Source organism: Atractosteus spatula (genome assembly GCF_055471065.1).
Source record: "Atractosteus spatula isolate fAtrSpa1 chromosome 16 unlocalized genomic scaffold, fAtrSpa1.hap1 SUPER_16_unloc_1, whole genome shotgun sequence".
Lineage (NCBI taxonomy): Eukaryota > Metazoa > Chordata > Actinopteri > Semionotiformes > Lepisosteidae > Atractosteus > Atractosteus spatula.
Genome location: NW_028296631.1, coordinates 2,319,515 through 2,339,761, shown reverse-complemented (window position 1 = coordinate 2,339,761; position 20,247 = coordinate 2,319,515). Strand labels below are relative to the sequence as shown.

Below are 20,247 nucleotides of genomic sequence, written 5' to 3'. Positions count from 1 at the left end.
GAAGCTGTGAGCCAGGTCAGTACCCGGATGAGGGTGACCTACAGGGAAAAGCAAAGCTTACAGCTTGAAGCGGTGTTAATGGAGCCAGCGGTGGGGTGCTCACCCTGAGGTCTGTGCGGGTCCCAATGCCCCAGTATAGTGACGGAGACACTGTGTGGTAAAAAGGCGCTGTCTTTTGGATTAGATGTAAAACCGAGGTCATAGCTTTCTGTGGTCATTAAAAGTGACCACCAAAACCTTTGACAAAAGCTCTTGGTAATTGATGGTCTTCAATAATGCTTCTCCTTTAGGTACATTTGAAATCAGCTGAAAAATGCTGTGAAATGGGGGGGCACTTCAGGCCAGTGTAGGATTTGGGTTACAAGAACCATTAAACAGCACGAGAAAGCCCGTACACTGAATCGCAGGGCTTTCTATTCAAAGAAGGACAAAAGAAACTTCCCTGAATTCCATTTTTTGCAGCACAGAGAGGACAGCGGGCACGAGGCCTGTTAGCTCAGTTGGTTACAGCGTGGTGCTATTAACGCCAAGGTTGTGGGTTCAATCCCCGTTCGGGCCAGGCAGTCTCCTCCTGTCTTGCCAAAACCCGTTGCTTGCTTGCCGTGGTGAGATTGGTGGTAATGCAAAGATGCCACATACTGCCGACAGACGAGAGTGTTGCGGGAGAAGAGAGAAGTGATTGAAGAGTGTCCTAGGTGGAGCCAAGATGAAGTGTCACAATTGCCTAGGGGAGGATTTCAAATGCTTAAGATGGTAAAAATAACCGGAAGTGATCCCCCAGTCCGGTGCAGTCTGATGTACTTCTGTCATATAAAGTGAAACTAGATGTCGAACTGGAGCCTCACCATTTGCATAAGTGAGGCTCCAGTTATACATCTAGTTTCACTTTAAATGACAAAACTGAAGAGACTTAAAAGAGCTGGAGAGGATTTCTTACAACTTTTGAGCCGGCACAGTTTTCGAAAACGTTTTCTTCACGCTGCACTATACAACACAGACAGAAAAGAGTCTCCAAAACAAAACGAATTGACAGATAGGAGAAAAGTCCCACTCGTCCTAAAGTTCCCAAAATCCAGCACTGAGCGTAAACAAAGTGTTCAAGTAGCATGGGAATGCGACTCCTAATCCTAGCTGGAGTTTGAGCGTCTGGTTCAGAGTTTGCTCAAGAGTTAACCTTTCACAGATGCGCAAAGATGAATGTTGAGGGTGCACGCTTCAAGGCGCCTTACAGTGCAGGGAGTGATTAGAGACGATTCGTGATGTGTGCTCGACCCATATACAGTACGCCCCGGGTTGCAGTGCTAGGATGACGTCCAATACCGCTTTGGCACGTAACGGCATTATATTCAAGTGCAGGACGTGAGGGTTTTATGTTGTTCGTTTTGTTCTGCTCTGCTTTGCTTTGTTTTGCTTTCCATGGCGTTCGTAAGAGCGTCAATAAAAAGGCGATTCCTGCGTCTAACACGAATGTAAGAGCTATTTCAAGTGCGGCTTCTAAAATGCTTGTAGACATTTGTCTGTTGTTGATTGTTTTTTTGTGTCTAACAAAGTGCCATTTTCCTGTCCGGACGGGGAGACTTTATCATTCCCACATGAAGCCACCCTTAAGTCCTCTGAGGCATGTCTGTCTGCAAGGCTTGTATTTTGGAAAGGTTTTTTTTTTTAATGGAGAACGACTTTGAAAAAGGTTTCCGCCGGCGCCTCGCGATCCATGTGAGATTGTAGCAAGAATGCAGCAATAACAGCGTTTGCTGTAGTCGTGGCTGAGTGGTTAAGGCGATGGACTACTAATACATTGTGCTCTGCATGCATGGGTTCAAATCACACACTTGTTGCTCTCCATGTCTGACACGTGTGGTACTAAAGCAGTACGTTTTCCAGCGGTGGCTGAACATGGTATAGTAGGCTAATGTTGGTATCAAGCAGTGACAATAACAGTAGTTAAGTGCTGCTGCTGCCAAGTGGCTCTGGGTTGAGACCGCGTTTTCACTTACTTGCAACACAAACGGCGAAAGCGTTTTTTGACAGTCTCTCGAGAGACTGCGCTAGGTGTTTAGAGATAGACTTTGTCAGTTCCCCCTGGGATGATGGCCTCTCAAATAGTTTGTGATTCCTCTAGACGTTTATACAGTAGAAGGATGGTTCGTGGCTTAAATTCAAGCTGACCAAGACTAAGGAAACGAGTTAGAGGTCTGATGCAGAACTGCGAATTCAGTGAACGGGAACACTACAGTACATTGCACTGTATGTGTGAGGAAAGCTGCCCACTTCAGTCCCTTGTCGACCGAACAGAGAACTGTAAAGGATACCGCCAATAAACTTTAGGATGCTGGTTGGAATCCAACTCCAAAGAAGCCCCTTTGGGTGTTATGTCATCAAAAAGTAAGAACAACGAATCTCCCTTTGATCAAAAGCGCAACAAAACTGTTTTCTGTGGAGCAGGTTTCAGACCCGTAGACCTGTTTTATTTGTAGGGCAGGGCGCATTCCCAAACGCGAATCTCCTGTTTTAGAAATGCTTTGGGCGGCGTGAAGTGAAAATAAGAAATGAACTCCAGATGCACATGGAAGCAATCAAGTGTTTCATCCGAGCTGTTTCAAAGACTGCTCAAGAGCTTTCCTTTCACAGAGGCGCAATGATTAATGATGGCGGTGCACCCTTCAATGCGCCTTACAACTCTAGGGAGTGATTGAGACGATTCGTAGTGTGTGCTCGTTTCCCTATATTCCCCGTGCTGCAGTGGTAGGATGACGTACGTTACTGCTTCGACACGTAACGGCATTATATTCAACTGCAGGAGCTGAGGGCTTTCGTAAGAGCGTAAACCAAAGGCAATTCCTGCGTCTAACACTAATTTAAATGCTTTTCAAAGTGCAGTGTGGTGCAGCTTGTAAAATCCTTGTCCACATTTGTGGTTTGTTGATGTTTTTTCTGTCTGCCAAAGTTGCATTTTGACATCAGGACGGGGAGACTTTATCCTTTGAACGTGAAGCCACCCTTAAACCCTCGGAGGCGTGTCTGTCTGCCGGCACGTATTTTGTCAAAGGTATTTTTTTTTAACGGGGAGCGACTCTGAAAAGGTTTCCCCAGCCACCTCGCACTCGTGTTAGATTATAGGAGGAATGCGGCAGTGCAAGCTCGCTGTAGTCGTGGCCGAGTGGTTAAGGTGATGGACTTGGAATTTGGTGGGGACTCCCCGCGCAGGTTCAAATCCTGCCGTCTACGGCGTCTGCCGCACGTTGTAGTGTGCCTGCGCGGCAGAGGCAAAGTGCCGCTTCTCCTTTTCTGGTACTATAAAAACGCTAAATCGCTTGGACCCGCTGCCATGGAAATCAATTCTTCAGATAACCACACATTTTGCGTTCGCACGTCTGGTGCTCTACTTATGCCTTTGAAAACCGGATCAATTAAGCTCAAAGAACCGACACGATAGGTGCTCGTAAAGCACGCAGTAAAGAACTCTTATCAGCGAGGGTTTCAGTGGGTTAACTGAGGAGAAGGCGTGATCGCTAATTGTTGAGTTTTTATTTGGTGTTAGAAACACTCTTACTGTGCATGAAGTGCAACAAATGTAGCCACAGAAATTGCATCGTGCTTTCATTTATGCTATTGCAGACACCAACGTTGCCTAGATAGAAAACCGAAAAAGCCGTGGGTTTGCTTGCCGGTCTGAAGGATCTCTCTTCGAATCTCTATCATTTGTCAATGGAAGTAAAAGGTGCTGCAATCTGATACGTTCACATTCAAACCCTCAGCTGTTGTTCGACTTTATTTCTTGACTAATTACAACTGAGTGTCGCATGAGCAGTTACGTAAACTTGTCTGCTATATTTGAACACAAATGCCGTTCTTCAATTAAAACTGACAGTACATTGTCAGGGACATTCAGTTATATACAAACAAGAGACAGACGAGAATATTTCTACCTTTCATGTGGACTACGTGTTGACTTACTGATCGGAATAATTGAAATGTTCGGGTTCATAGCCGATGCAGTGCGTGCTAATTAGAACAGCAGCGCTGGGCTCTCAGCACCGTACTGAGCCCAGGTGCAGTTCATTTACATGAAGGAAATCTCATAGTGGGTACGATTACACCCACATACAGTAAGTAGCACAGGCTACTTAGGGAGTAGCCTGATGCGTTTAAAAGTGACCCGAGCCAGGCAGGAGTCGAACCTACAATCTCCTGATCCGTAGTCAGACGCGTTATCCATTGCGCCACTGGCCCTGGTGTCACACTGCACGACTGCAACCCAGTGAGCTCAGCACTGCAACTAGTAAAACATTACCCCCGGTCCATTCTTTTCCAAAAGTGAGAAACACCTGTTTTCTACATTGTGTCTGTTTAAAACCATATCTCTTTAAACCAAACCAAGAGTTTGTCCTTTGCACTGATATTCTGATTCATTTCGATTTCAAAGAAAAAAAAAACACTTTCTTCCAAAGCATCATAAAATTGTCCCTTCTTCCAGACTCTACTTCTCTCTTGTAGTAGTACAGCAGACCTTTCCAGGTGAGCAGATCACAGAGTCCGAAATGAGCTTCCTCCATCCAGCAAAGTACCTGAACATGACTCTGTCATCATAAAAGCACCCCTGTAGTAAAGCAATTAAATCCGAAATCAAGAGGGCAATTGCCTACTGAAGTTCAAGAAGTCATCAATTTTAACCTAGCAACACATTAAAGGCTGCATCTATACAAGTACGATTCTAGAAATGCTCACCAGATTACGTTTTAAGAAGGAACTGCGGCTCAGGTTCCGCCGAGATCTAAACTCGGATGGCAGGATTCAGAGTCCAGAGTTTGGACGGGTGGCGCACAGAGGGTCCATATACTGTAGATCCCTCAGTGATCTTCCGCGTGTTCAAACCGCCAGCGTGTGACTCCCCTGTCCCCGTGACCTCATTGCTCTGCTCTCGCCTGTGTGCAGCCGAGCCCGACTCACGGTAAAGTGGAAAAAAAATGCCCTCAACGTGTGATTTACTCTGGAGCGAGGACAGATGTCACCTTCTTATCATTGAACAGGATGTATGTGATGTGGCGACTAGGTTCAATTTTTTATCCTCTTTAAAAGATTAAGGACTGGGTGAGCCTGATTTACCACCCTTTCAGCTAAGAACCCGACGTGCGGACCATTTAAGCTGCGTAGACTCGGTCGTTTAACTCTTCTCCATTAGCAGGGTTAAGGTTAAAGAAAAAACATTGCTGACTTCTTTTTTGTTTTCCAGCCGCGAGCGCTGATTAGCAAGGTTTGCATTTCATGTTTTGCAAGTTGCATTCTAAGAAAAACAAGTCGTTCAAGACAGGAAATGAATACTTGCATTTAATTAAGTCTAGCCGTAGGCGGTTGTCCATAATGACCAGTCCTGTTCGAGAAGACAGAACAAAAAAAGGAACCGCTGGGATTCGGACCCGGGATCTCCTGTTTACTAGGCAGGCGCTTTAACCAACTAAGCCATAGCGCGCCAGGAGCTCTGTCCTTTTGCAGCCACTTGGACACACAACTCAGACACATCTGCATTCGCTGTGCGCTCCGCCTGCTCGCTGAGCAAGTTGCCACCTTTACATACAATAGCAACATCGACACCAAGAGAAAGGATGACAAATGGCTTTTAACTGGAACTTTTCATGTCCAAGGAGCTCAATGTGCTTTCCGTGTACAACAGGGCCACTGAACTCCACACCGGCCACTGAAGCACAGCAGTGGCTTGCTGGCTTGACATCTCCCAAGGAAGATGTTGAAATTGCATGTGGAACAGGAAAATGACCCTCGAGTACGAGGGAAAAAAAAGAAAAAGAAAATCTGGAGCGCGCCAACTCATGTCCGGACAGCCTGGTTTGAACAAAGTGTTCAAGTAGCATGGGAATGCGACCCCTAATCCTAGCTGGAGTTTGAGCGTCTGGTTCAGAGTTTGCTCAAGAGTTTACCTTTCACAGATGCGCAAAGATGAATGTTGAGGGTGCACGCTTCAAGGCGCCTTACAGTGCAGGGAGTGATTAGAGACGATTCGTGACGTGTGCTCGTTCCCATATACCGTACGCCCCGGGTTGCAGTGCTAGGATGACGTCCAATACCGCTTCGGCACGTAACGGCATTATATTCAAGTGCAGGACGTGAGGGTTTTATTTTGTTCGTTTTGTTCTGCTCTGCTTTGCTTTATTTTGCTTTCCATGGTGTTCGTAAGAACGTCAATAAAAAGGCGATTCCTGCGTCTAACACGAATATAAGAGCTATTTCAAGTGCGGCTTCTAAAATGCTTGTAGACATTTGTCTGTTGTTGATTGTTTTTTTGTGTCTAACAAAGTGCCATTTTCCTGTCCGGACGGGGAGACTTTATCATTCCCACATGAAGCAACCCTTAAGTCCTCTGAGGCGTGTCTGTCTGCAAGGTTTGTATTTTGGAAAGGTTTTTTTTTTTAACGGAGAACGACTTTGAAAAAGATTTCCGCCGGCGTCTCGCGATCCGTGTGTGATTGTAGCAAGAACATGGTGCGGCTTCTTAAATGCTTGTGGACATTTGTCTGTTGTTGATTGTTTCTTTGTGTCTAACAAAGTGCCATTTTCCTGTCCGGACGGGGAGGCTTTATCATTCCCACATGAAGCAACCCTTAAGTCCTCTGAGGCGTGTCTGTCTGCAAGGTTTGTATTTTGGAAAGGTTTTTTTTTTTTAACGGAGAACGACTTTGAAAAAGATTTCCGCCGGCGTCTCGCGATCCGTGTGTGATTGTAGCAAGAACATGGTGCGGCTTCTTAAATGCTTGTGGACATTTGTCTGTTGTTGATTGTTTCTTTGTGTCTAACAAAGTGCCATTTTCCTGTCCGGACGGGGAGGCTTTATCATTCCCACATGAAGCCACCCTTAAGTCCTCTGAGGCGTGTCTGTCTGCATGGCTTGTATTTTGGAAAGGTTTTTTTTTTAATGGAGACTGACTTTGAAAAATGTTTCCGCCGGCGCCTCGCGATCCATGTGAGATTGTAGCAAGAACGCAGCAACGGTGGTGCTCGCTGTAGTTGTGGCCGAGTGGTTAAGGCGATGGACTAGAAATCCATTGGGGTTTCCCCGCGCAGGTTCGAATCCTGCCGACTACGGTGTCCTCCTCACATCGTTGGGTGCTGGCGCAAGCAAGGAAAAGTGCCTTTCTTCTTTTCCTGGTGGTTTTAAAACGCGAGATCGCTTGTACCCGCTGCCTTGGAAAGAAATGTCTACATGTTTACTTGCACATTGTCTATTGTTTGTACATTGTCTTGATGCACTGTTTGCACTTTGTCTTGTTTTTTACACTTGTTTTACAATCGAGAGACCTTCTGTAAGTAAGAATTCCATTGTACCAGTACCGGTTACATATGGCAATAAAGTTCAAGTTCAAATGCTTCAGCGTCCGCAAACGGCATTTTGCAGCTGGAAGCAGATGGCGACGCTTTTTGCGGTCGCGTGTCTTGTGCCCCATTTCCGGCCTTTAACATCGAATCAATAAAGCTGTTAGAACCGACACCATAGGTGCTTTTCTTACAACTTTTGATCTGACTCAGTTTCGGAATGCAATTCCTGAACACTGCGAGAGACAACCTACAGATGCAGCCATTCAAAATGAGCGGTAAAAACCCGTAGTACAGTAACCAACCCGCAGGGCACCGTAGGGCACCGCGGTAAGTGATTGGCTGGTCAAAATGACCGACAGGGGCACTCGTGGTGCCTTTACTGTGCACCTTTACTAATGTCTTTACTGTGAACATTTCAATCCGCTTAGTTTTGAATATTTATATGGAATTTTACCACTAAAGGGAAATTTTAGTAGCTGAGCATAAAAAGAAGAGGAGCATAACGCATCTGAAGGTCATAAACGATATTAATTTAGGAACATAAACATTACTGTATGTACATAAACTGTACTGTGTATGGCTGGTCTTGATAGTTTAAAGAAAAAATACACACCAGTCTTCCATTTCTCCCTAAACATTTTAAGCATGAAAGTTTTATGAAACAGTACCCAAATATGTGATTGCTGTATAGAATGAATTTTAATTTTTAAAAATTATTTAACATGAAAATTAAGCTGTTTACATCTTCCGCCTGAGAACAGTCACCCGTTGCTACCCAACGCAGAAACACAGCCACTAACTAGCAAAGAGAGGACATTAGCTAGCCAATATGATAAAGAAATAAATGATTATTTTATTTCTTTTGCACATTTATTTGAACATTTCCATCGATTGTACAAGCACTTGGAAACTGTCCAATCCCTAGTTCATCAAGCATTTACCGGTCTGGTGCCGGTCTGTGTCTTCTAGGATATAATGCCAGCGAACTCTTGTTTTTATGTCCACTATAACTACGCTGGGCAAACGTTCCGAGGTCAAATTCTTCCAGCACGGGGGTACCTTTAAAGCGGAGACGACGGCACCGAAATTTTTTGGCGCGCCTTCTCTTTAAAGCCCTGGCCAAATATGAAGACAGTACGTACAGTTATAATTCAAACGGAATTAAAAACTACACATCCGAGTTACCATGGTGGTGCTTGTGATCATTGCGTTTAACCAACGAAACAGGGCGAAAAATCAGTCACATGACTTTGGGGCAGAGTTTCGAAAGCTTAACCTATCAGCAACAAAGCGAAATTTACACGATAGGCTACCTCAATCTGTCAGTTACACGACTGTGTATGTCGCTTAAGCCACTCCTATTTGGCATTTTAGTTATGGAGGCGAGAAGACGCCCCCCCTCTCCCCCCTCTGGGTGTCTGATTTGCCGCCATCTTTAACTGTTCGGTGTCTAAATCGGAGTAGCTACCAGTACGAAATAAAGTTAATCCTAGCTACAAAACATATATTTTTGTGGTAAGAGGGCGCAAAACATCAGTATTTACTGCTATTAATTACTGTACGATTTATAGTTGAAATCTGAGCCTAGATATAAAGTTAGATATAAAGTTAAAATCTCGACAAAGCAATGTAGGAAATACAGAGAAAATAAATCCTTTCTGACATCTAAAATCAGTTTCGATCGAGGTCTCTAAAACGAACAAGAAAAAGAGGATTTTCGGAGGGCAATTACGCTGTGTTTATATAGAATAACTGATTTATGAGCAATCTAATTTCTTGTTCGTTTAAAACAGTGAAATGTCAGCTGCAAAAGATCGCACCAGAAACAGCACTCTCTCTGCCTGTCATAGACGTTCAGGAAAGGCTGAATGAAGTCATGTCAAGTACAATAATTCGGTGATCAATAATAACAGTTGTAGGACAGTATATAAGGAGGATAAGGATTTTGAAGTTGACTCGAAATCTGATAGGTAACCAGTGCAAGGACTTGAAAACAGGTGTAATGCATCCCTGATAGGATTCTTGCCGTCATATTCTGAACATATTGAAGATTGCTCAGTGTGGATTTAATTTCCCCAGTGAACAGGATGTGCATTTATTAATTCTAGAAAAAAAGCCTTTCTTGATTTCTCTAGTTCCCTTTAAAATAAACTATTATTCCACAATGCAGAGTATTACATGGCCAGTATTTACACATGATATTTGTGATTTAAAGAAATTAACACAAGCAGCTTTTGGAGATTTAAGTGTTGGCTGAGTTATTGCAGGATAAAAGACTAGAGATGTTGGCAAGAAGAAGATAATTTGGGGAAAGCTGAGGAATACACTTATAACAAGAACACTTCCTAATGGGGTTAGGCATACTTTTGATGAAGATGATGAAGTTAACAGACTATATGTTTACATAGATACTGAAATAAGGATTGTATTTTAGATTATGTGTAGTTGCTGGCATTGAACTGTGTGTTGGATGTACATGAATTGAAGGAATGGGCAAACATAGCTGATGCGGATCCACAGAGCCAGCATATTAAGATGTTTATAATTAGAGGCAATTTGTTTAAATAACTAGGTATGGATACTGATGTGCAAGAGAGGTGGAAAGGTGGAAAGGTTTCCTTAAGCCAGCACTATAAAATATTTTATTCTCAGTGAGATGCTGCCATTTCATCGTGGGTTTCTAACACTGTGTATAGTTCCATCCACACAGTGCCTTTACTTCCATCCATTTCTAATCTCTTTATCCAGTACAGAGGATTTGGAGCCTATCCCAGTAAGCAAAGGACACAAGGCAGAATACACCCTGGACATAGCGCCAGTCCATCACAGGACAGACAGACACAAACACACACACGCCAGGGCCAGTTTTCCCATAAACCAATTAACTTACCAGTATGTTTTGGAGTGCGAGAGGGAGTCATATCACACATATGGAGAAAAACCATCTAACCCAGAGAGAACATGTAAACCCCTCACACACAGGATGGCAGGAATTGAACCTAGGACCCCAGTGCTGTGTTGTAACAGAAGAAATAAGGTTCTTGATCCTGAGATGAAGTAAAACAGATGAGTTTATTGCATGCAAGGAACAATAAAGCCGAAGTCTTGTTTCCCGCAAGAAACAACAAAACCAAAGTATTGTTCAACGTACTGTTACAAACTTTTGGGTTATATAGTGTTTTCTTCTCCGTTTCTGACGTCACTCGGTCTGATGGTAAAGTGGGGGGTTCATGGTATTTGGCCAGTTTACGATGTTCTGGGCAAATGGTCAGTTTAACATTACACCCAGGGGGGTTCCTAGCTTGCATCTGCAATCCTTATCAGTTAACCCCCTTTCCTGCCATAAACCCCAGCTTGTGACTTAGAAGTCTAAACCCCCTACAGAAAGGATTAAATTCAAACCCCCGTCTTCACATCTTTCTTCATTCCCCCCTTATAAAATATGGCATACGTCAGTGTAGCCTATTTTTATACATACAATGTCAGGGCAGATCTTTCCTTTCTTGGCGAACAGGTATGTATTGCCATGTCATTGTACGTTCCACGGTTATAGCAAGATGTGATACATGTTTTTGTGAATGTGATGATTACAATTATACATATAAACAATACTACTCCTACAGATACACACTATAAAAAGGTTCCACCCCAGGCCCCAAACACAGACTTTACCCAAGACCCAATTCCCCAATTTTCAGTATAATAGTCCTGATATTTCTGTCCCTCATTGTAAATGTGTTGGGCCAGATCTGAGACGTGCTCAGAATTATCAGGAATATATGTGCAGCATTCAGTGTCAATTACTGCACAAGTTCCTCCTTGGGCCGCCAGTACATAATCTAAAGCTAGTCGGTTCTGCATGGCCACTGTTCTGAGGGCTACCATCTCATCATTAACAGCCTTCAGACTAGATGAGGTAGAATTTGCTAATTCTTCTAAAGTCGAGGCCATTTGAATTAACTCTCGACTCAGAAAGTTCATGCCGGCTTGTGGAAATATTATACCTAAATAATATTCCCAATCAGCCAATTTTCTTTGTGGTCTGTGGTTAGGTCCGAAGGGGCTGTGGATTTGAACACGGATATGAGGAACCACATATCCTAAATAACATGAGCCAGACCACTGGGCTGGCAACCATGGGTAGGCTCATTTTCCACAAATGAAAGATGTTCCGTTTGGCGCTCCCCATGCCTCTGAAAACAAGAAGCTTATACTGAATTGTGGGGTGTGCCGATCCCATCCTGGAATTTGGAAGGTAGAGGTGGATATATTTGCAGCGATGGTAAGGTTGCAACGACTCCATCCAACCAAGTGCAGACCAATTAGTGTGCTGAAAACATATGTTTCCCTCACGTTCCTTATTGAGAGTCAGGTATGGTGGTGTATGGCTTCTGTTATATTTAGGAGCGTAAGAGCCTGTGAAACTCGTGGGCTCTAAGCCTCGCTCCTGTAGATATTGTAATGTTGTGCAGGTTAAAGTCGTGTTATGGCAACCCCCCATAGTTTGTCATATTAAAATCTCCTAAATTATCCCTCCAAATGATCATGCCTATGACTTCCTCGAGACGCCAAGGAATGGCTCCCATAGGAAGTCCTCCCTGTACATATTTGGGTAATGTGGCACACACCCAGCAGGCACTTTGGTTGGTTTTCTTAGCTGTCAGATAGGAGAGGCCTAAAAAGGAATTAATTCCATGTTCTCCTTTGTGGGAGAGATGATCATTAATTCCTGCGGAACATAGTCCTACAGCAACAATTATTCTTATAAACAGAAATGATTTCTTTCTGAGTCTGTAAATGGGGATGAGGCTCGTCGGCAGTGTGGCGCGTGGATCCAGCGATCTTTTCCTTCCACTCGAACCGCAGACTCGGTTGTCAACAGGATCTGGTAGGGTCCGTCCCACCTGGGCTGGAGAACCTGTGAAGGAAATTTCCTGATCCACACCCACTCTCCTGGGATGAGGTTGTGCCCTCCTTCAGGTGGTGGTCCCCACGCCTCCAGGACCTGCTCGCGGGCTCCTTGGGTGGCCTCTGTCAGCAACTTGCAATAATACAAAGGAATGGTTGATCCATCTGAGGAAACCCCAGTCTCAGCACCTGTAAGAGAACTTGTTTCAAATTATTAAAGGCGGCTTTTGCTGCGGGAACCAAGGCAATCTTGTCCTTGTACTGCACTCCCCCCTTAAGCAGATCTGTTAAGAGTTGTGCTCACCCTGTAAAAAACATTGCACCCAGGCCCTGTTAAAATTTCACAATGCTAGACACAAAAGGGCCTTATCATAACTGCTTCTATTAGACACTCTAAAGCTGAAGCAACTCAGACTTGTGGGTTTCCTCATCAGGGGAAGCACTCAGAATACCATCAACATACTGAGTGATCACAGCCAGTTGAAGCTACGTGATACCCTGTTCTGCATAGTCATTCTTTGTAATGCATAATATTCCAACCCAATAGATCTGGAATAAAACCACCCATTAAAATCTGGTACTCGGCAAGTAAAACTTGCTGTCCCAATACTCCTGTGGCCTCCTGCCATCTTCCCCTATACATTGCTCTATAGTACACTGTTGAACAGAGGAGTGAAACAAGCAGGACAGTAGTGCTCCAGTATCCCCTAACAGAGAAACCAACACTCCATTAACAGTACATTTTTATCCACTGGACTGGGACAGACTTAGGGAGGCTACAAGGGATTTACAGGATCTAATCGTTAGGTAAACAGATTTTCTCACAAGACGTTATTCTCCCCAGTCTCGATTCTAAACCTACAGCGTTTCAGCATGTCTGGTTTCGAGACATTCGAATAAAACCAAATTGTTTCCACTATTGCAACTAATTGTATAAATTACAATTTATAATAATTTATAATAATACAAAAACTGTTTAACTACTTTTACGTCCACCTGTACTGTACTTATACGTTTCAGACGCTCTTATATTTTCCAATCTCCTTAAGTTGATTTTCGTCAAGTCTCTTTAGTTACGTCTCTAGCCAGTCCCGCTGGCTAAACACACTCACACCGTCATTTAGTATACCAAAACTCACAGTTACACACATACATGCCGGCACACAAATTCATAAAACACACATACACATCGAGAATATATTTTTCTCTTCGTAATACAATGTGCTGTATTCTTGTTTTACTTCTACATGAATCCTTTTAATTCCTGAAGCGCACTCCAGGTTCGCTGCATTTCTAATTTCGGGTGCGGTACTTTAGCCCACCGGTCAATATCTTACGGTTTTGGATTTGATCGTATGGGGGAAATCAGGGAAGGTAGGTGCGATTGCAGACCCCCTCGACGGGGTGCGAGACAGTGTTAGAGTGGCGCTGTCATCAACGGCGCCAGCCCCTGCTACATCAAGTCCTTTCCCACTTCGAGTGAGAGTACAGATCTGCGGGCGCCCTCCCTCTAACAGGGGAGACCCTGATCCGTCTTTATCACACTCATACCAAGTGTTATCCCAATCAGACCCCCCTTCTCCATATGGCCACTGAGGGAATTGATCCCAATTATTTTCGTTTCCTGCCTGTTTGTTCCCCTGTGGGAGAGCAGGATATAACTTAGTCGCTGGCTGCAGCACATTAACCAGTGCAGCGTGACCAGAAGTTAATTCCTTCTTTAGTTTCTCATTCTCCTGTACTGCCTCTTTTAGCTTTTTTTTTCTATACTCTTTCGTAGCGAGTAAAGTATATTTTCTTCCGGGTTTTTATTTTCCCCGTAAACACACTTTTAAGTCACATCCCAATTTCTTTCTTTTTCGTCATGTATCTGCCACTACTGGTGCCGGCCGTGCACCAGGGTGGGAGCTACATGCTTGTGCTTTTGCCAATCAATACTCATATGCTTTCTTTACAGGCGTCTTCGCCCCAAATTCCCTCTGACAAACTCAGCTTTTTCCATATTTTTCTCCTTCTTTTCCGTCAACTTACACTTTTCCGATATTTAAACGGACCCTTCCACCACTTTCTCAAACCATCAGTTAGCGCACATGTTCGGTCTCTTTAAGATTTACTTTAAGTCGTGTGTGAGGTAACAGCTCATTCAGTAGGGGGATGCTTTCACTTGAAAAACCTGTGCATTCCTGCACTCATTCAGCCAAGGGCGTCTGTTACCTCCGGATCTAAATACCTCTCAGAGACTTTAGAGAGGATTTACACCGCACTGTTCACAGGTAAGAAACGAGACCTCGAAAACCCCCTTTCTTGATCAGTAATTCACCATCCCCAGAACGCCAGCATCGCTGCTTTTGCCCCGGGGTGGACTTACGCACTGAGCTCAATCAGGGCGATTCTCGGGTCTCAACGTCCTTTAAATCCTGCTACTTAATGCTTTGCTCTTTTATTATGAGGTGTGTTTATGTTAGTGTCGTGCGTGTGTATATGTATTTCACAAACAAGGAAAACACCAAAAACATACATGCATATATCTCTTCTACTCCTGTTTCCTTTAAAACAAAAAAACCCACGCCACGCCAGAAACCACGCCACTCCAATCTGTGCACGATCAAGGCGTAGCTAATCTCAGGACCCCGGGCGTAATTAAAGCCCACACCAATCCTGGATTATACGTGCATTTAATGCACCACTCAGCTCCAGAACCCCGGGCGCAATTAAGGCCCACACCGATCCCGAGCCACAGAACTCCGGGTGCAATTAAGACCCACACCAGTCCTGAACTACGTGCATTTAATGCACCACTTGCTCTAGAACCCCGGGCGCAATTAAGGCCCACACCGATTCTGAGCCTCAGAACTCCGGGTGCAATTAAGACCCAAACCAGTTCTGACCTTCAGAACTCCGGGTGCAATTAAGACCCACACCAGTCCTGAACTTCACGGTAAGGGTCCAAAACCCGTTCAAAACTCCACGCGCAATTAAGGCATACACCAGCTTCGAACGCCTGTACACAATACCGCGGAACCCCTGCCAGACCAAATTCTGGGCTTACAGCAACCAACCCATTACATACACCGGTGCCTTCCCCGGGCCAGAGGAATTCAGAAACTCACGTTTACTCCGTCATCTCGGGCGATTCTCGCAGGGAGCAGAGATTTCCCAATCGGTCAGAGAGAGTCGGGACTTTTAAATAAAAGAGGAGTCCTTACCTCTTAGTTATGTGCGCGCTGACCATCTCTCCTGCCGATGGGAAGTTCTGCGCCTTCTGGAGCATCCGCCGACTACGCCAAATTTGTTGTAACAGAAGAAATAAGGTTCTTGATCCTGAGATGAAGTAAAACAGATGAGTTTATTGCATGCAAGGAACAATAAAGCCGAAGTCTTGTTTCCCGCAAGAAACAACAAAACCGAAGCATTCTTCAACGTACTGTTACAAACTTTTGGGTTATATAGTGTTTTCTTCTCCGTTTCTGACGTCACTCGGTCTGATGGTAAAGAGGGGGGTTCATGGTATTTGGCCAGTTTACGATGTTCTGGGCAAATGGTCAGTTTAACATTACACCCAGGGGGGTTCCTAGCTTGCATCTGCAATCCTTATCAGTTAACCCCCTTTCCTGCCATAAACCCCAGCTTGTGACTTAGAAGTCTAAACCCCCTACAGAAAGGATTAAATTCAAACCCCCGTCTTCACATCTTTCTTCAGCTGCAAGATAGCAATGCTAACCACTTCGCCACCATTATAAATGGATGGATATTGAAGTGGAAATCTAATAAGTAAATTGATTCTTAAAAATGTAGAGAGCTTTGAAAAAAATATATTGGTGCTTTTAGATAATATATTTCAAGGATGTAACTGCTGTGCTACAGTGCGTGCAGAATTTTAGAAAACAGTTCGTCAACAAAGTACACTGTTTAGGTTAGTTTAGAAGACAATGTACCAAAACAATATATGCTGTCTGGGTCATTAGAATTAGCTGAAAGTAACCGATAAGCTTTGAATAACAAATCTAGTTTTTCTTCTCTCGCTCTATGATGTAATCTGTTTTCTCTTAGAGAAAGGGGAAGTTTTAGAAGGGACCAAGTGCTGAACTTTTTTACAGCGCAACGTCTTATAAAAACCCTGTACTGCTTGTAACAAATTGAGTCTCTGGTTGCACTTTGCGAAGTGGCAGCAGGGCTCCCAATATTGCAATATTGAAATAAAGACCTTACTCAGGTGAGAACTCTCTTTTGTGGCTTCCTTGATAGTTATATTTCCATGACAATATCTTAGTTATCTTTCTAGTTCACAGGTTTGCATGCATGATTTAATTTTGAAAGCCACTGAGACATCAGGTACTACTGTTGTATTTATGAAAAAGAAACAAAACAAAAAACATACTAACAACTGTGCCATCCTACTCCTTAGTTAATACATTTTATTATTCATAAACAGTTAACATTGTTAGCAAAATATTTTGAATTATATTTAACCCTATTTTTTCTTTAGTTTTGTATTTAACTTATTATATGATAGTCAGACTTAATGTATATTTGAACAATGAAAATATATTTTTACAAGATGCGGGGGAAAGTGCAACATCTTATTACAGTGCTAAATTTAATATTATTGATTGCTAATAGTTTATGCTAACACCTAACTTTCTTAATTAGATGTATTTAAAACAGTGAACTAAGTGTAACATACTATTCAGAAATACAATCGAAAATAGTTTTGTGGTGTTTGTATGGATGAAACGTTTCTAAAATGTATAACGTAACAAAATTAAAGACGATTAAAATCTGTAATCTTTCCACTTGTAATGTCATTAGACAGAACAACACGTTTCTGGTTTGTTTTAATTAGTATTAGTTAGTAGTTAGTAGTTTTAATTTAATTAGTATTGCAATTCGCACTGATTCCCTTGCGAAGATATGGACTTAAGAATATTCGTGCCTGGTCAAAAAATGGCATTAAGCACTTAAAATTAATATGGTTAATAATAGTAAACTGTAACATGCTGTAACAAGATCGGTTAAACTGCGAAGAAAATGCTTTCAGAGAAAATGTTTCAGGTGTGAAGAACATAGATCTCCAATGCAATTTCAACCAAACCTGTTCCCACACACCCTGCCCCCACTACCATTAGAATATACACAAAGCACTGAAATCTTTCGAGCTAATGATCAGGTGACCCGAGAGAGAGCGAGAGAAACACCAAGGGGTGCGGAACCAGGGAACTATTTACATGGAAAACGGGCGATCTCCCCAGACTGTCCGCCCGTTTCACTGTTACCTGGATACCTCTTTATTTAGAACTCACTAACACTGATTTTTAGTTTAGAAGGATTCAAGTAGGGTTTTAGATGAAAGGCAGCGACCTTAATCAAGCCCAAATCATAATTGAACCCATTCAGAGCCTACATTACATTTTAGCGTTTCATTCTGAGCAGAAGACCCTCACACCTGAAGAAGGCTTGCGTTTTCTCTCTTCTCTTTTAAGCATGTGTACAATGTGTAATACAATTAGAATGTGTAATTACAATGCGAATCGTATGAGGGTGGGGGGGAGGTGTCTTTCGCTGGAAATCTCGCCTGCTTCTACTTTACGAGCACAACCCCCTCTCTGCCGGAGTGCTGGCTGTGACGAATTAAACCGGTTTCACAGGTTTCAATCACAGACCATGTGACATGGGAGTCAGGAAACTAACACACAGCGCCACCGGATTTGATAACACTATAAAAACGCTATAAAATAATGTGACTAGGCACAGAACAAGTTTACAGCACAGTACAATAATAAATGCTGACCATGACTTTAGAAGCATAAATTGGCTTACACTCAATTTAAACACAAGCTGTCTTTAGCCCTCTAAGCTGGTTCATACAGAAATGTAGAGATCCAGGCTCAGAACACACAGCTTCATTAGCGAATACATATGCAGGACAACTAGAGAAGACGTTTTACAGAGGATGGATTTTTAGAAACATCCCATCAGTGACATCACTGAAGTCAACTCCTAGGTACTGTAACTGTCGTGTGGATAGTTTCACAAGAATCAGACAAAGGTTTAAGCATCGCTTGTTCTAGATAAAACTGCAAAAAAAACAACAACAACCCATAATGTACTTCTTTGCAGCTCTGTTTGCCCAAATCATATATTCACAACGTGAAATCTAGAAAATAATATTACGTAACCAAAATCCGCAATATGGAAACAGAACCTGTGTAATTGTTGATAGATGATGTACTCGTAACATTTTTTCAAGACGAACTACAACATTTAAAAAATGACTTGTATGTACTTGATATCTCTAATCAATCCACGGGTCCCAGCACAAAACGAAACTAAAACGCATACCGTTTCGCGCTTCTTATTAGTTGCTCAAAAGTAATTTGACCGTATGAAATGCATAATATAAACCTAGAAACATATACGTGAGCAGTACTTAAGCACTGTAGTATCGGTGTTAAGACATACCTCTCAAATACTGTAAATCAAGTTAAAAATATCTCAAGACCGATTCTGGTCATAATGAAACCATGTTTCGTGTATGTTTTCTTTAAAGTACCGAGACCAGCCATATACTGTATGTTTATGTTCCAAAATTAATATCGTTTATGGCTTCACACGCGTTGCAGTATGCTCCTATTCTTTTTATGCTCAGCTACTAAGATTTCCCTTCAGTGGTAAAATCAGATATGAATATTCAATACTTAAACGGGCACAGTTAAGACATTAAATATACATATACATACTGTATACAGTACAGTTTTCATACGGTAATATGTTTATGTTCCTAAATCAATCTCTTTTATGAGCATGTGAAAGGCATGGTGAATCGATTCTCAAAAATTACTGTACTTTGCATGATTGGAAACAAATGCGTGATTGCGAAATGCTGTGGTGTTACTTTTACAAAGACGGTCAATGAAAAAAAGAATGTTGACCAGGGCAATACTTTGAGTTTACACTTACAGCTTGTCCAAGGTCATTCATTATTAATACTATTAGTAATATCTTCGTTAAAGACTTTGATGGCCACAGCTCAAACATGAGAGGTTGAGCTTTATTAGCTCCACCTTGCGGAAATTCCGGATACTATTATTTTGCTTGTCGTATTATAGGAGAATTTACGGTAACTCGCGGTATTTACCGGTAGCTTGCGGTAGACTGCGTACAGCGTACCGCAAAATAATGCGGTATCGCCCGCGCATTTTGAATGGCTGCATCTGTAGGCTGCCAAAAGTCTCCGAAACCAAATTTTGATAGCAGAAAATTCTCACTCGTCCAGAAGTTCCCTTGGGACCCAACATCCAGCACAGAGTGGTAAAAAAGCGTCTTTTTTGTAGACCCTTGCAGCGTGCATTGGTGGTTCAGTGGTAGAATTCTCGCCTGCCACGCGGGAGGCCCGGGTTCGATTCCTGGCCAATGCAGTGGCTTTTGCAGCGAGCGGCTCCATCATTTGCATCCCCTTTCAACTCGCAACTGAAAACCCACTGAAGCTTAGAAGCTGTGAGCCAGGTCAGTACCCGGATGAGGATGACCTACAGGGAAAAGCAAAGCTTACAGCTGGAAACGGTGTTAATGGAGCCAGCGGTGGGACGCTCACCCTGAGGTCTGTGCGGGTCCCAATGCCCCAGTATAGTGACGGAGACGCTGTGTGGTAAAAAGGCGCTGTCTTTTGGATGAGATGTAAAACCGAGGTCATAGCTCTCTGTGGTCATTAAAAGTGACCACCAAAACCTTTGACAAAAGCTCTTGGTAATTGATGGTCTTCAATAATGCTTCTCCTTTAGGTACATTTGAAATCAGCTGAAAAATGCTGTGAAATGGGGGGGGCACTTCAGGCCAGTGTAGGATTTGAATTTGAATTTTTGAAGAACCATTAAACAGCACGAGAAAGCCCGTACACTGAATTGCAGGGCTTTCTATTCAAAGAAGGACAAAAGAAACTTCCCTGAATTCCATTTTTTGCAGCACAGAGAGGACAGGGGGAACAAGGCCTGTTAGCTCAGTTGGTTTGAGCGTGGTGCT

The 20,247-nt window shown here is 43.1% G+C and overlaps 5 non-coding genes across 5 annotated transcripts; 4 read left to right on the top strand and 1 right to left on the bottom strand.

Annotated features, from left to right (window-relative positions):
* The first annotated feature begins 485 nt into the window (after positions 1-485).
* trnan-auu (transfer RNA asparagine (anticodon AUU)) lies at positions 486-559 on the top strand. Its single transcript has one exon. It is a non-coding gene; the product is annotated as a tRNA-Asn (tRNA).
* A 2,584-nt stretch (positions 560-3,143) lies between these two features.
* trnap-ugg (transfer RNA proline (anticodon UGG)) lies at positions 3,144-3,225 on the top strand. Its single transcript has one exon. It is a non-coding gene; the product is annotated as a tRNA-Pro (tRNA).
* A 932-nt stretch (positions 3,226-4,157) lies between these two features.
* On the bottom strand, positions 4,158-4,230 carry trnar-acg (transfer RNA arginine (anticodon ACG)). Its single transcript has one exon. It is a non-coding gene; the product is annotated as a tRNA-Arg (tRNA).
* A 2,780-nt stretch (positions 4,231-7,010) lies between these two features.
* On the top strand, positions 7,011-7,092 carry trnas-aga (transfer RNA serine (anticodon AGA)). Its single transcript has one exon. It is a non-coding gene; the product is annotated as a tRNA-Ser (tRNA).
* A 12,483-nt stretch (positions 7,093-19,575) lies between these two features.
* On the top strand, positions 19,576-19,646 carry trnag-gcc (transfer RNA glycine (anticodon GCC)). Its single transcript has one exon. It is a non-coding gene; the product is annotated as a tRNA-Gly (tRNA).
* Positions 19,647-20,247: the final 601 nt, after the last annotated feature.